The following is a 14,449-nucleotide window of genomic DNA, read 5'->3' on the forward strand; positions in this document are numbered from 1 at the left end:
TACCCATCAGTCTGAATCTCTTATGATTTACTAGATGTGTCAAGGAAAATCTTGGCAATCAAGTGAAGGGGATGAAAGGTCCATCCATAAAGGCTGGCAACAAAGCAGAGAGAAAAACAGTATCAGACAAGATCCACAGCCCAAGAGAAGTGAATAAGAAATATTGCGAAGTAGTAATGCTTTCATTAAACAAGAATAGACATGCTGGCTAAGAAAAAATCCTGACCACAACGTTAAAGTTCCTCAGGAAATCAAGAGCGATAAATTGTTCCTTCAGAATCGTATTCAAAATAGAAAAAGACGCTGTGAAAGAAAATCCAGCAGTCAATTGCAGAATTCATGATTGGATTTCTAATGGTATAATCAATACTCTTTTGGAATATAATAGCAGTGCTCAGAGCTCTACTCATGCCCACTGGAGTTCTAGAAATCATTTTATCTAACACAGAAATGTTCTTACAGGAACTGGTGATCAATTTAGACACTGTATCTTGTCTCTGTTGCTTGAGAAGCATTAGTTAATGTGTCACACTCTTGGCCATTGTCAATACAATAGTATTCTAAAGGGTATTTTGAAAGTTGCCAGATTTAGACTTCTGATTTAAAACAAAAAGTAGAAAGAAAATGAGAGAGAAGGACAGACACAGCTGCATCCTTAACTCGTTCAGTTGTGCCTGGTTTTTGAAGCATATAGAGATATTCTGTGAGGTTAGACACTGGCTCTCAGTTACACCAGTGTAAACACAGACTAACTCCATTGAAGCCCAATGTGCTGAGAGCATCCTTGTCAATCCTACTTAAGAACTAGGGTATAATTTGAGGATGGAGCGAAACAGTTAAATTTGAATGCATTTTCTCTGTATGCTGAATTATCAAATGCAAACTTGGTGTCATGAAGGCACAAGCTTGTAACATGACACAATGATTTTGTCCTTTGTCACTAAGGGCTACATTGTGTTATTTCTCCAGACTGCTGAGTAGAGCTGGTGAGGAATGTCCTGACTTCTAGGAACTGTAGGAGGGACCGTGTTACAGGAGAGACACCAGGAAAGTGAGCACGATTCATCTCTCTTATTTTGATACAGGGTGAACAAAGCTAAAATTGGTTCCTTAGCCCTGCTTACTTATTTGTGGCTGATGTAGAAGGAAACCAGGTCCATGACGCTGCGTGACACTCCCTGGGTTACCCATGGTTATGAGGCACCTTGCTACCACCTGCCCGTAGCGTAAGGGAGCTTTATCTAGTCTAGTCTGTCTAGTTGGCAGCCGGTATCAAGTGGAGTGCCCCAAGGGTCGGTCCTGGGGCCGGTTTTGTTCAATATCTTCATAAATGATCTGGAGGATGGTGTGGATTGCACTCTCAGCAAATTTGCGGATGATACTAAATTGGGAGGAGTGGTAGATACACTGGAGGGCAGGGATAGGATACAGAAGGACCTAGACAAATTGGAGGATTGGGCCAAAAGAAATCTGATGAGGTTCAATAAGGATAAGTGCAGGGTCCTGCACTTAGGATGGAAGAATCCAATGCACTGCTACAGACTAGGGACCGAATGGCTAGGCAGCAGTTCTGCGGAAAAGGACCTAGGGGTGACAGTGGACAAGAAGCTGGATATGAGTCAGCAGTGTGCCCTTGTTGCCAAGAAGGCCAATGGCATTTTGGGATGTATAAGTAGGGGCATAGCGAGCAGATCGAGAGACGTGATCGTTCCCCTCTATTCGACATTGGTGAGGCCTCATCTGGAGTACTGTGTCCAGTTTTGGGCCCCACACTACAAGAAGGATGTGGATAAATTGGAGAGAGTCCAGCGAAGGGCAACAAAAATGATTAGGGGTCTAGAACACATGACTTATGAGGAGAGGCTGAGGGAGCTGGGATTGATTAGCCGGCAGAAGAGAAGAATGAGGGGGGATTTGATAGCTGCTTTCAACTACCTGAAAGGTGATTCCAAAGAGGATGGCTCTCGACTGTTCTCAATGGTAGCAGATGACAGAACAAGGAGTAATGGTCTCAAGTTGCAGTGGGGGAGGTTTAGGTTGGATATTAGGAAAAACTTTTTCACTAAGAGGGTGGTGAAACACTGGAATGCGTTACCTAGGGAGGTGGTAGAATCTCCTTCCTTAGAGGTTTTTAAGGTCAGGCTTGACAAAGCCCTGGCTGGGATGATTTAACTGGGAATTGGTCCTACTTCGAGCAGGGGGTTGGACTAGATGACCTTCAGGGGTCCCTTCCAACCCTGATATTCTATGATTCTATGACTCTCCCAGCTATGAGCAGCACAAGCATTCCCCTCTTGGTGCGTGTGGGCCCTGCTGTCCCTCATGCAGACTACCAGTAGGCACATTCCAACCCCCCGAGTCCTCAGAGGATACCCTTGTGATATCCAGCCCCTTATCCAGTGGACACTCACAGAATTACCAGGCCTGCTGTTACCAAAGGAACAGTGAACCACCGCTTACTAGCTTGCCTTAGGATATGGCTCCGCCTAAAACACTGTACTTAGATTTGTTTATGGAGAAACCACATATACGTTTATTTAATAAAAAGTAAGAGATTCATATGCTAGCAAACAGAAGGGTTATGTATAAACCAACTGACATGCTTTCTATGGCCTAAACCTAACTAACAATTTATCCTCCTGCCTAAAGCAGTTTATCTCACCCAAAGTTCTTTCCAGCATTTTCAGCCAAGCCTGGTTTGAATCCTTTTATGAAGTAAACCCTCTGTCAGTTTACTTCTTAGGTGAAGGATAACTGGATTCATCTGCTCATCAACCCAGATATGGTTCCAAAAGTGGACTCTTTACTCGTAAATAGAGTGACCCCTGCTGTTTTTGTTTTTTCTTGCATCTCCAGCAAATTATTGAATAGCATTTTGATCAGACTATAAATGGCTGTCCTTTGTGAACTGTACAATACATAATATTCACAATAATAGCCAGAGAGAAAAAATGTCTCTTCCCCCCTGTCTGGCAGGACTATGTGGATCACCATTTGCTGATCTGCCTTAACTTGCAGACCTAGATAATGTACTTTTCAGCGTATATATGCTCACATCATTTTCCATACATACATCTTGAAATGACCTGTGACATACAAGCTTTCACTAGAGACCTTACATGACATTCTTTGGTGGACTAGTATATAGCTACCAGACCCAGGGGATTCCTATAACCCTTATGTATCCCTGTGCCCCCTGCCAGTCATCAAAAACTGGTCACTGAGTCATACCCTGCCTCCTCCCTACTCCCTCTGTGGTTATGTGCACCCGAAGGGTGAACCATACTCATGCTCTCCTGAGCTTAGGGATGATGATTATTCATGGTCCTTGTGTGAGTGCATAAAGTGCGCAGAAGGCTCTTTGTTCCCCCAGGAAGACGGGCTAGGGAGAATACGGCCTTAAAGGTGAAAATCCTAGCTTATCTGTAATATCAATTGTCCACTGCTATCTGGCTGCTGTGTTCTCGTCATCAGTCAGAGTTCTGACATTTGCCAGCATTCTGCTCTTTAAGTGAACTCTAGTACCAGCCAATTCACAGGAATAGAACAGGAAGAATAAGAGTGCAATGAATGACTGAATATATTCATGACTGAAGAAAAACCTGCCACCTTAAGTGTCTGGTTTTGTCACCGTGCTGTTCACTGGGACTTTATCTGTACTGCAGTCCACCTGGAGAGCTCTATCGATCTATCCATGATCTAAGTGGAAATTATTTGTTCTTTTAATGTAAAGACTGATTCTAAAAACTAGCAGGAATAGTTATATGGGACTGTCCTCTCTCAGGTGCTATAATATCTTCTAAGAGTATTATATTTTTAAAAAGAAGCTTAAATATTTTAAAGCTGCTTTTAAAATATATATATATATATATAAAGGGATACAAAATAAGGGAGAACAACTTGTACTTTAGGGCACATCAGTAACTTTATTTCCAATACTGCTGTGCTTACTGGAGCCATTATTAGTTACTTTGAAAATGTCTTCCAGGTGTAACATATATACATATATATTTACACACACAAAACCAAAGAGCAACCTGACCTACATCCACTCCACCCCATGATAGCCATTAAGAACAATACAATTTAAAATCAGTTGGAGATGGGAACACTGAACACCTTTGTAGATCAAGCTCTTAAATTGTAGGAAATAATCAAGGTCTTGATGCTTCAACATGATCCACACAGGCAGGTCCTTTCACCCACAGAGAATCCCACTGAAGTCAGAGTGTGTCTGCACAAGAGCAACACCCTGCCAATCCAGTTCAGATTCCAGGACTAGAATCTCATATAATCATTCTTCAGTCTTCTCACAGAAACCAGGCAAGGATGAATACAGTTGTTTTACAACCAGCACATTTTCAAATATAGTCTGTTCCTTGCTACTGTTTAAAAAAAAAAGGGGGGGGGGGGACTTTAAAAGGCTTTTTAAAGTTAACCTGCAGTTACATATTCTTAAAACTTTCAGTGATAATCTTCTATGATTTCTTGAGAACTAAGTGATTGATTAGGCACAATCAGAAATCTCCAAGATTTAAGTCTGTAAAACTCCCGTTCCTCTTTAACTGTTTTCAGTTAATCCCATGCAGACAGTGACATTAAAATAAAATAACAACAAAAAGAAAACTCCTTTTAGTTGCAATGCATTGGGATGTTAGTGGTGCAGATTTGCATCTTTTCCTGGTAGGTTGGTTTATTTTGTTGTTGTGATCTATTTAATAAAAGAAAGTTTAGTTCAGATATTGCAATTGGCTATATTGACTGTGTATTATTGACGTATGCTTAGCTTAAAACCATTATCATTTTAAAGACCAGGATTTAGAAATTAATTAGAAGACATTAATGGCTAAGCCCTAGGAGCTAAGTCATGCAAATATTATCATCTGTAAGACTGAATATACAAAAAAACTGTTTAAACTGCTGACTTAGTAACTGGAGTCTGCAACCAATCTCTAAGGTAGTAATAAAGCTGAGAATGATCCTCAACAATTGTTTTCCAATATGTCCATAAAAATCATGGCATAGTTGTTGTTAAAGCCAGAAGATGGAAAGTGGTTATTTTTTCTAGCAGAGTATATTAATTAACACTAATGTAATTATTTCTGAACTGATTTTGATGTTAAACATTGTGTGAAATAATTTTGTTTGGTACAAGTGTCTCATAATACAAATGTTCATGTTGAAGAGGAAAAAAGTAATGTTTATATTATATATGTATAGTAACAGTTGTTTTATTCATTACCATGGAGAATTAGGACAATGTCTTGTCCATAGTGAGCATAATTAGAATACATATTGGAAATTGATGAAATAATTCTGAACTTTGAGCCTTTCTGGAATAGGGGATGGGCAGAAGTTTAAGGAGAACGGGATTATGAATTAGAGAGAACCCAGAGCCAAAATGGATTTTTCTGTGCTGTAGGGGAAATAATTCATGAGGAAGTATGGTTTTGTGGTTAAGGCCTTGCACTTGGACTCAAGAGCAGAGTTCATTTCCCAGCCTGGTCACAGATTTTCTGTGTGACATTCGGCAAGCCATTTAATCTCTCTGTGATTCAGTTTTGGCCTCTCAGCAAAAGCTATATGAGTGCTAGCTTGATCTCCTTTGCTGGTCACAACTGCTGTGGTCCCACACGAGCAAAGGCAATCTTTCAAGTAGCTAGGGCCCAAACCAATTTGCATCCTTATTTATTACAATCAGATCTTGAATTGCACCCAGAAAATGAACTAGCAACTAGTACAGATATAATGTATTTCCTGCAAGAAGTACTGGTAAACAGGAGTGCTGCTTCATTTGAAGTTTCCAGATGTTCTTTAGATAAAGCCCTGTGTACAGCCTCTTAGACCTTGTCTACACTTGTCCACACTTGTAACCCTTTGTAGGGTACATGTAGCTACTTCAGTGAAAGGCAGGCTGTGTCCATGCTCACTGTGGTGTGTAGCTACACAGGGCAGGGAACGGCTCTGGGAGGGGGGAGCTGCCAGAGCTTTTCCCTTCTACCTCCCCGTGCCAGAACCTTCCCCCACTACTGGAGTCTTTCACTGCAGCAAGGAAAGACTCCAGCAGTGGGTCGGCAGCTGGGACCCTACTACAAATATGGACGCTACTACAAATAAGCAGTGCTTGGGTGTGTAGAGAGCAGTGTAGGGTATATACCCTAGGCTTAAGACATGCAGGGCACTCTGGTCACCTAAGCAGTACCTTACTATCTATACTGCTGTTTATGAGCATGCTAGTTTGGCATGCACTCTCTGTACTCTACACCCCCATCATAAGTGTAGACCTTCTCTTACCATACAGTAATTTGGGGGCAAGGAGTAGCTAGGACATACAGGCCTGAAGGTTCAGGAAGCAGCCCGTCCGCCCGAGTTTCTTTTCTCTGCTCCCATAACACTTCGAGTGTCACCAAAGGATGCTCCCAGCCACAAGCTGCATGTATCCTTCTGGTGAGTGAGGGAGCAGCAAGGGAAGGGGGAAATAGTGTAACCAAATGGAAGGGAGACAAGAGTTAGCAAAAACATGTAAAAGGGCCACAAAGGGACCAGAATAAACAGGACAGGAAAAGAAAGGGAGAAAAGGAATGGAAAAAGAGTCCATGGCAACTGTGTCAGAGGTCATGTTGCAAAGGGACATGGGTGAATACCCTGCCAGTCCTGGTGATGTTTTTTTTTTTTAACAGATAATGTTTGGAAATCACTTTGCAATAACATTGCCTTTAAGTCTTTGTTACTGTGGTAATAAAGATAATGACTATCAACACTCAGCATCATACTCCATTTCACCTAACTTTGCATACACAGTAAAACAATGGAAATAAAACCAACCCACATGAGAGGTGTGTGTGGAAAAAGTGGAATTGGTGCAGATAAAAGGTACTAAATAGTACTTATCCCAGAATAATGACTTAGAACAATCCAGTCCTCACAGTCAGATCAGTATTACTTTCTGACCAACAGTGTCCAAACCAATGGGGAAATCTTACATGATTGGTATGTAAGTAATGGATTATCACTCTGAGGTCATCCATCAAACACACCAACACCATATCTGTGCCTTATAGGGCCAGAAAACAAACTACCAGGCTCTCTTCAGATGCCTTTGGAATAGCCTCTTTCTTAATCACTTCTACATTAAAAGGAAGGTTCAGGACTGAAGGGATAGATGAATTTCAAATCGTAATCAAGAGCCTGTGATTTCAGCTTTTCCTCCGGTGTGAATGCAGTAGCACCTGCAAACATGTGCATGCAATTAAAATTTGCAGGCATCATAGTAATTATTCACAGAAAATAGGCATGCATTTCTGGAAATCTAGGTCATTACCTGGAACAGAATCCAAACATTCACACATTTCAGCTGAGTGAATAGGAAGGAGGTGATGATATTTCATTGTAGTGCCCTTCCCAATGGCCTCCACAAACCATGACATGCAAAATTTCTATATGCAGATGGGTAGCATTTGTTTCCCTCAAGCATGCTCTTCATCAAAGGATGGAAGCCAGCCAAATCCAGCCAGGATAAAAGATTTTTTTCTTTGCTCCTTGTCTTTCTGGTAGGAGGAAAACTGTCTTGAATAGGACTATTTTTATTAGCAAGGAAAGACGTAAATTCCTCCCACAATTTGAATGATAAATGTGTTTCAAGAAAGAGACAATCTTACTGAAGTAGAATCCTCTTTATACTGAACCGGTCAGCTGGATAGATCTATGCTACATTCTTAATTTAAAAAACTTGAACACATGGAAGTACCTCCCCTGCCCTCCGTGTATTACTCTGTGCAGTCCTGCTCGCTACCTGGTTAATCATGTGAATATGTGTGAAAGTGTTTGTGCGTTCACGTCTGGGAAGCAGTGTGGGTATTGTTTTTGTGTTCCTTGTAGAACCAGTGACATTGCTTTGCCCCATCAAGGATTGTCTCTTTTTTTTTCCTGCCAGATGAGCTGTTGAAATAAGATCAAGAGGTGATGTAAAGCAACAGTAATAAGTGCTAAAGAACTTGTACCAGGTGTTCCTAGAACAAGGTGCTGTAGTAACATCTGGTGCCCTTCTGATTTCAACACAACAATTCTCTCCCCATTTTAAGTATCTGAATCAAGGTAGGGATGTCAGAGAAATGCTTCTGAATTATAAACAATGAACCTCTGATACAGTGGATTCAGCTCCATCTTTGTGCTACAAGTGTAGACACCCTGTCTCTTTTAAAACATACACACCATCACAAGCATCTACACAAGAACCACTGCTTTGCTACAGAATAGTGGTTTAAGTATGGCATATGCCATCAAATAGCTTTTGTGTTAGATAGCCAGAGTTTTGCAACACTCAGAGGAGAAATGATGTGCTGAAAATCACCCAACAGGCCAGTGGCAGATCCAGGATGAGAATTCCAATCCCCTGAGTCCAAGTTTGTTATTCTGTTGTCTAGGCCACATTGCCTCCACAAATTGTAAACCTCTTTGGTATGGATGTGATTAAGAAAGATATTTTCAGGCACTCAGATTGGAGGAAATGGCAGGGTGCTGTTAACATACACTCTCACTTTGTAGTTGTTCTCCTCACAAAATACTTTACTATGTTGGGAGTTGGCCCATTTGAGAAATAGGCTCCTGGATGAAGTGGGTTCAGTTTGTACTTGTCATGGGACAATCTGATGCTTTGTTTTCTTCCAGATTGTATCACTGCATGAGAATGGCCACACTGGGTCAAACCAATGGTCTGTCTAGCCCAGTATCCTTTCTTCCAACAGTGGCTAGTGCCAAAAGCTTTGGAGGGAATGCACTGAACAGGGAAATTGAGTGATCCATTCCCCATTGTCCAGTCCCAGCTTTTGGCAGTCAGAGGTTTAGGGACACCCAGAGTATGGGGTTGCATCCTGACCTTCTTGGATAACAACCCATTGATCAACCTGTCCTCCATGAACTTATCTAATTCTTTTTTTGATCCCAGTTATACTTGTGGCCTTCACAATACCACACGACAATGTGTTCCTTAAGTTGAATGTGTGTTGTGTGAAGTACTTACACTTTTAGCCTTCACAACATCTCCTGACAACAAGTTCCACTGGTTAACTGGGCATTGTGTGAAGAAGCGTTCCTTTTGTTTGTTTTAAACCTTCTGCCTATTAATTTAATTGGGTGACCCCTGGTTCTTGTGTTATGTGAAGGAGTAAATATTCACTTCCACTACATCATTCATGATTGTATCAGCCTCTATCATATACTGCCTTAGTTGTATCTTTTCTAAGGCCCAATCTTCTTAACCTCTCCTCATATGGAATCTGTTCCATACCCCTAATAATTTTTGTTGTCCTTGTCTGTACTTTTCCCAATTCTAATATATTTTTTTGAGATATGGCGACCAGAACTGCATGCATTATTCAAGGTGTGAGCATACCATGCATTTATATAGTGGCATTATGATTTTTCTGTTATTATCTATCTCTTTCCTAGTGGTTCCTGACATTCTGTTAGCTTTTTGACTGCCACTGCACATTAAGCAGATGTTTTCAGAGAATTACCCTCAAAGATCTTTGAGTGGTAACACTTAATTTAAAGCCCATCATTTTTTATGTATAGTTGCGATTATGTTTTCTAAAGTGTCTTACTTTGCATTTATCAGCATTGAGTTTTATCTGCTCAGTTACCCAGTTTTGTGAGACCCCTTTGTAACTCTTCACAATCAGCTTTGGACTTAACTATCTTTAGTAATTTGTCGGCAAATTTTGCCATCTCACTGTTTAGCTCCTTTTCCAGAACATTTATGAAAATATTGAACAGTTTATTGAACTATTTATTCCTACCTTTTGTTTCCTATCTTTTAACCAGTTATTGATCCACAAAAGGACCTTCCCTCTTATCCCATGACTGCTTAGTTTACTTAAGAATCTGTGGTGAGGGACCTTGTCAAAGGCTTTCTAAAAGTCCAGGTACACTATATCAACTAGATCACCCTTGTCCGTATGCTTGTTGACCCCCTCAGAGAATTCTAATACATTGGTGAGGCATGATTTCCCTTCACAGAAGCCATGTTGACTCTTCTCCAACGTATCTTGTTTGTTTGTTTCAACTCTAATTGCGGATGTGTCTTTCCTATCAATTAGCTTGCCATCAGCAGCAGAGTGGGGCCTGAAAGAAATAATACTCAACAGTTAAAAATGCAGTGGAAGCTTCCACCCCTTCGAAACATGAAAAGAAAGAATCTAGCCCTGCAGGCCTTACACAAGCAAAACTCCCCTTGACTTTGATGGGTGTTTGGCCTGAATGAGGAGCCCCAAGGGACAGGCAAATAAAAGAAATAATGACATTTCTTTGTAACAGTGAAATGAAAAGCTTTTTCTCTGGCCAAGACACAGTTTTTGTATTTCTTCAGTAACAGCTGAGAAGCTCTCTCTAACATCTAACCCCCTTGCATTGCTTAAGCTGCTTTTGACTTTAGCAGTGTCGTTAACTGAAAGAAGAGAAGCAAAACCTTGAGTTTTGGTTATGTCAGCTATGTGAAGGAAGAACAGATTTAAAAAATATTTTGTTTTTTTTTTAAAAAAGACTGTCCATTTGTAAATTATAAGGGTCCTTGAGTACTGTTTAGGTTCTCAACCAATTTGATTATTTAAATAGCATTTCAGTTCACCTCTTTAAAAGAAGCCTCAGAAGCACATGTTTTCAGGTGAACTATTTTGAAAATATTGCATCTTACCTGGGTATGATCCTATCTGCAATTAATAAAAAATATTCGAAGTGTGGCATAAAAAGAGCTACCAGTTTTGTAAATAATGCAAGTGCAAGCAGTAATCAAATATGATTTGACAAATGGAAATTACTGTGGTAGCAGAATTCTCTTTCAGATGCAGGATTTCAAAACCAAAATTAGATTCAAGGCAGTTAAGAGAATAAATAATAATAATAATAATAATAATAATAAACCTCCTCATAATTTACCATCTCTTGGAAAACAAGCTGATAACCTTAGAAATACCTAAGACCTAAAGTATAGACAATATGTAATATATAAACAAACATTTTGTTGTTGTTTGGGTTTCTTTAAGAAGTTATAAACCAATAAGTTACTTTAAAGACAAACATATCTCAGATATGGTCTTTTCTTTGTGGGGAAAGTGTCTGTAGCTACAATCAGATCTGTAATCTCACTATGACAGCCTTCTATGTCAGGTGGCATATTTGAGAGGCAGATTTTCATTCTTAATTTTTTAGCCAGAAGCAAAAGAACACTAACAAATCTTTGAGGCCAATGATATTGAGCTATCATGGTGTATACCCAGTAAAAAATAAAGGACTTTCCATAGTTTTGCCTGATCATCTGTTTATCTCTCTTTGCACATAGTATATGCACAAAATGAGATACCTTTAGGCTGTCCCAAATATCAGGCCATGCTATAGAATACTTTTGAGAATATGGAAATTCACCCATTATAAGCTTATAATAGAAGAAAAGTATGATAATGTATTAAGGATTCAGTTGTATGGTTCCTTGATATTTTAGCACACAGAAAATTAGTACAAATCCCTCAACTACTGCAGATTAGGTTAGAATAGAAATATGAGATCTATGAAACTCTGTATGGTAGTTAGAATGGGGAAGATGGGAATCAGAATGCGTAAATTCGGTCTCACAACTTTCTTGTGGTGCAACCTTAAATAAGTTAGTTTAAGATCTCTCCTTCTCAGTCTGCCTACCTATGAAATGGTTATAATACAACCAAATGGGTGTATAACTATGTGAAGCTTAAGACAGACAACATCTCCTCTATTTTTCATCATGTTGGACGACTGGACCAAAAGAAATCTGATGAGGTTCAGCAAGGACAAGTGCAGAGTCCTGCATTTAGGAAGGAAGAATCCCATGCACCGCTACAGACTGGGGACTGACTGGCTGAGCGGTAGTTCTGCAGAAAAGGACCTGGGGATTACAGTGGATGATAAGCTGGAAATGAGTCAGCAGTGTGGCCTCATTGCCAAGAAGGCCAACGGCATATTGGGCTTTATTAGTAGGAGCATTGCCAGCAGATCGAGGGAAGTGATTATTCCCCTCTATTAGGCACTGTTGAGGCCACACATGGAGTGTTGAGTCCAGTTTTTGTCCCCCCCACTACAGAAGGGATGTGGACAAATTGGAGAACGTCCAGCAGAGGGCAACGGAAATGATTAGGGGATTCGGGCACATGACTTACAAGGAGAGGCTGAGGGAACTGGGGTTATTTAGTCTGCAGAAGAGAAGAATGAGGGGGGATTTGATAGCATCCTTCAACTACCTGCAGCAGGATTCCAAAGAGGATGGATCTCAGCTGTTCTCAGTGGTACCAGATGACAGAACAAGGAGTAATGGTCTCAAGTTGCAGTGAGGGAGGCCTAGGTTGGATATTAGGAAACACTATTTCACTAGGAGGGCGGTGAAGCACTGGAATGGGTTACCTAGGGAGGTGATAGAATCTCCATCCTTGGAGGTTTTTAAGGCCCAGCTTGACAAAGCCTTGGCTGGGTGATTTAGTTAGAGTTGGTCCTGCTTAAAGCAGGGGTTTGGACTAGATGACCTCCTGAGGTCTCTTCCAACCCTAAGATTCTATGATTCTATGTTTTTCATTGCTCTTTTAGGGTCTTTTTTTTAAGGGGTCTTGTCTTTTATGTGATTTGTAGAGTTAAAAATCCTATCCCATTTCAACTTCTTATCATAGGTGCTGGAACTAGGGATGCTGGGGCTGCTACCAAACCTCCTGGCTTGAAGCGGTTTCTGTCATATACAGGGTTTACAGTTTGGTTGAATGGCTCTCAGCACCCCCACAATACAAATTGTTCCAGCACTTATATTTCCCTCTTGCTTCCTTTTCCTTCTGCAACAATTCATTCTGACTTCTCAGCGTGTAACTTAGACACTCACCACTTTACTACAATTTATGTAATTTACACCACCACTTACATCACCTGGCTATTTGGCCCAAGGAGTGTAAGTGACTTGCCTTGGTTGATCTGACGAATCGGTAGCAGAATTGGGATTAGAACTCTGTAGTTCCTGGCACCTGGTGCCCAGCTTTTCAGTGAGACCACTTTGTCTTTATTATTATAATTAAATAATTATATTTATTCATTTAAACTACTGGAGTCAATATTCTTTTGGCTTCTATAAATTATGCACCTTTAACTCAGCAGAGTTGTGTATAAATTGTGTATATTGAAGGTTAATGAAGTTTCTAATACAGTGCCAGACCTTTGGAATATCTATTATTGTGGGATTATTTTTCTAACATTGTCAGCAGTGTCCCTTGGTAGCATAGCAAGAAGATTAAACATTTGGAGCGGCATGTGATTTTTTAAATTTTTTTAAATATATTAAATGAAGTTGAGCCAGGACCAATTTTGAATTAAATCAGGAAAGTATGACCTAACCCTTCATGTAAGACTTGCAAACCGTAGCTTTCCTATATATATTAATAGTCACAAAAAGCTAACTCATTGTCTTTAAGGTCAGAAGGGACCATCATGATCATCTAGTCTGACCTCCTGTACATTGCAGGCCACAGAACCTCACTTACCCATTCCTGTAATAGACCCCTAACCTGGTGTCTGGCTGAGTTATTGAAGTCCTTAAGTCATGATTTAAAGACTTAAAGTTATAGATAATTGACAATTTACACTAGTTTAAACCTGCAAGTGACCCTCCCTCATGCTGCAGAGGAAGGCAAAAAAAACAAACAAAAAAATAAAACAGCAACCCAGGGTCTCCGCAAATCTAACCCAGGGGGAAATTCCTTTTTGACCCCAAATATGGTGATCAGTTAGATCCTGTGCATGTAGGCAAGATCCCTCAGCCAGACACTTTGGAAAGAATTCTCTTTAGTAACTCAGAGCCCTCTCCCATCTCGTGGTTGCATCTGTGGTAGAACTCGTGGTCCTTTGTGGCACTAAGATCAGAATGTGGTCTGATAAATTCACATTAGGTCTGTTAGGACCTATAAAGTGGTCATTTCTGGTTCTGCTTTGGCATATTTTGAAGATGTTTACAGTTTGTATCTTGTCTAGTACTTGAAACCTTTGTTCACCAGCCCAGAGATATGGAAGAGTGCAAGGCTAGAGACAGGTTTCAGAGTAGCAGCCGTGTTAGTCTGTATTTGCAAAAAGAAAAGGAGTACTTGTGGCACCTTAGAGACTAACCAATTTATTTGAGCATAAGCTTTCGTGAGCTACAGCTCACTTCATCAGATGCATACTGTGGAAAGTGTAGAAGATCTTTTTATATACACACAAAGCATGAAAAAACACCTCCTCCCACCCCACTCTCCTGCTGCTAATAGCTTATCTAAAGTGATCACTCTCCTTACAATGTGTATGATAATCAAGTTGGGCCATTTCCAGCACAAATCCAGGTTTTCTCACCCCCCCCCCCCACAAACCCACTCTCCTGCTGGTAATAGCTTATCTAAAGTGACCACTCTCCTTACAATGT

The 14,449-nt window shown here is 40.4% G+C and overlaps 1 protein-coding gene across 4 annotated transcripts in view; it reads left to right on the plus strand.

The window, feature by feature from the left end:
- GRM7 (glutamate metabotropic receptor 7) overlaps positions 1-14,449 on the plus strand; it is a 546,447-nt gene that overhangs the window by 404,212 nt on the left and 127,786 nt on the right. The window lies entirely within an intron of this gene.

This window comes from Lepidochelys olivacea (genome assembly GCF_965140295.1).
Source record: "Lepidochelys olivacea isolate rLepOli2 genome assembly, chromosome: 7".
Classification (NCBI taxonomy): domain Eukaryota; kingdom Metazoa; phylum Chordata; order Testudines; family Cheloniidae; genus Lepidochelys; species Lepidochelys olivacea.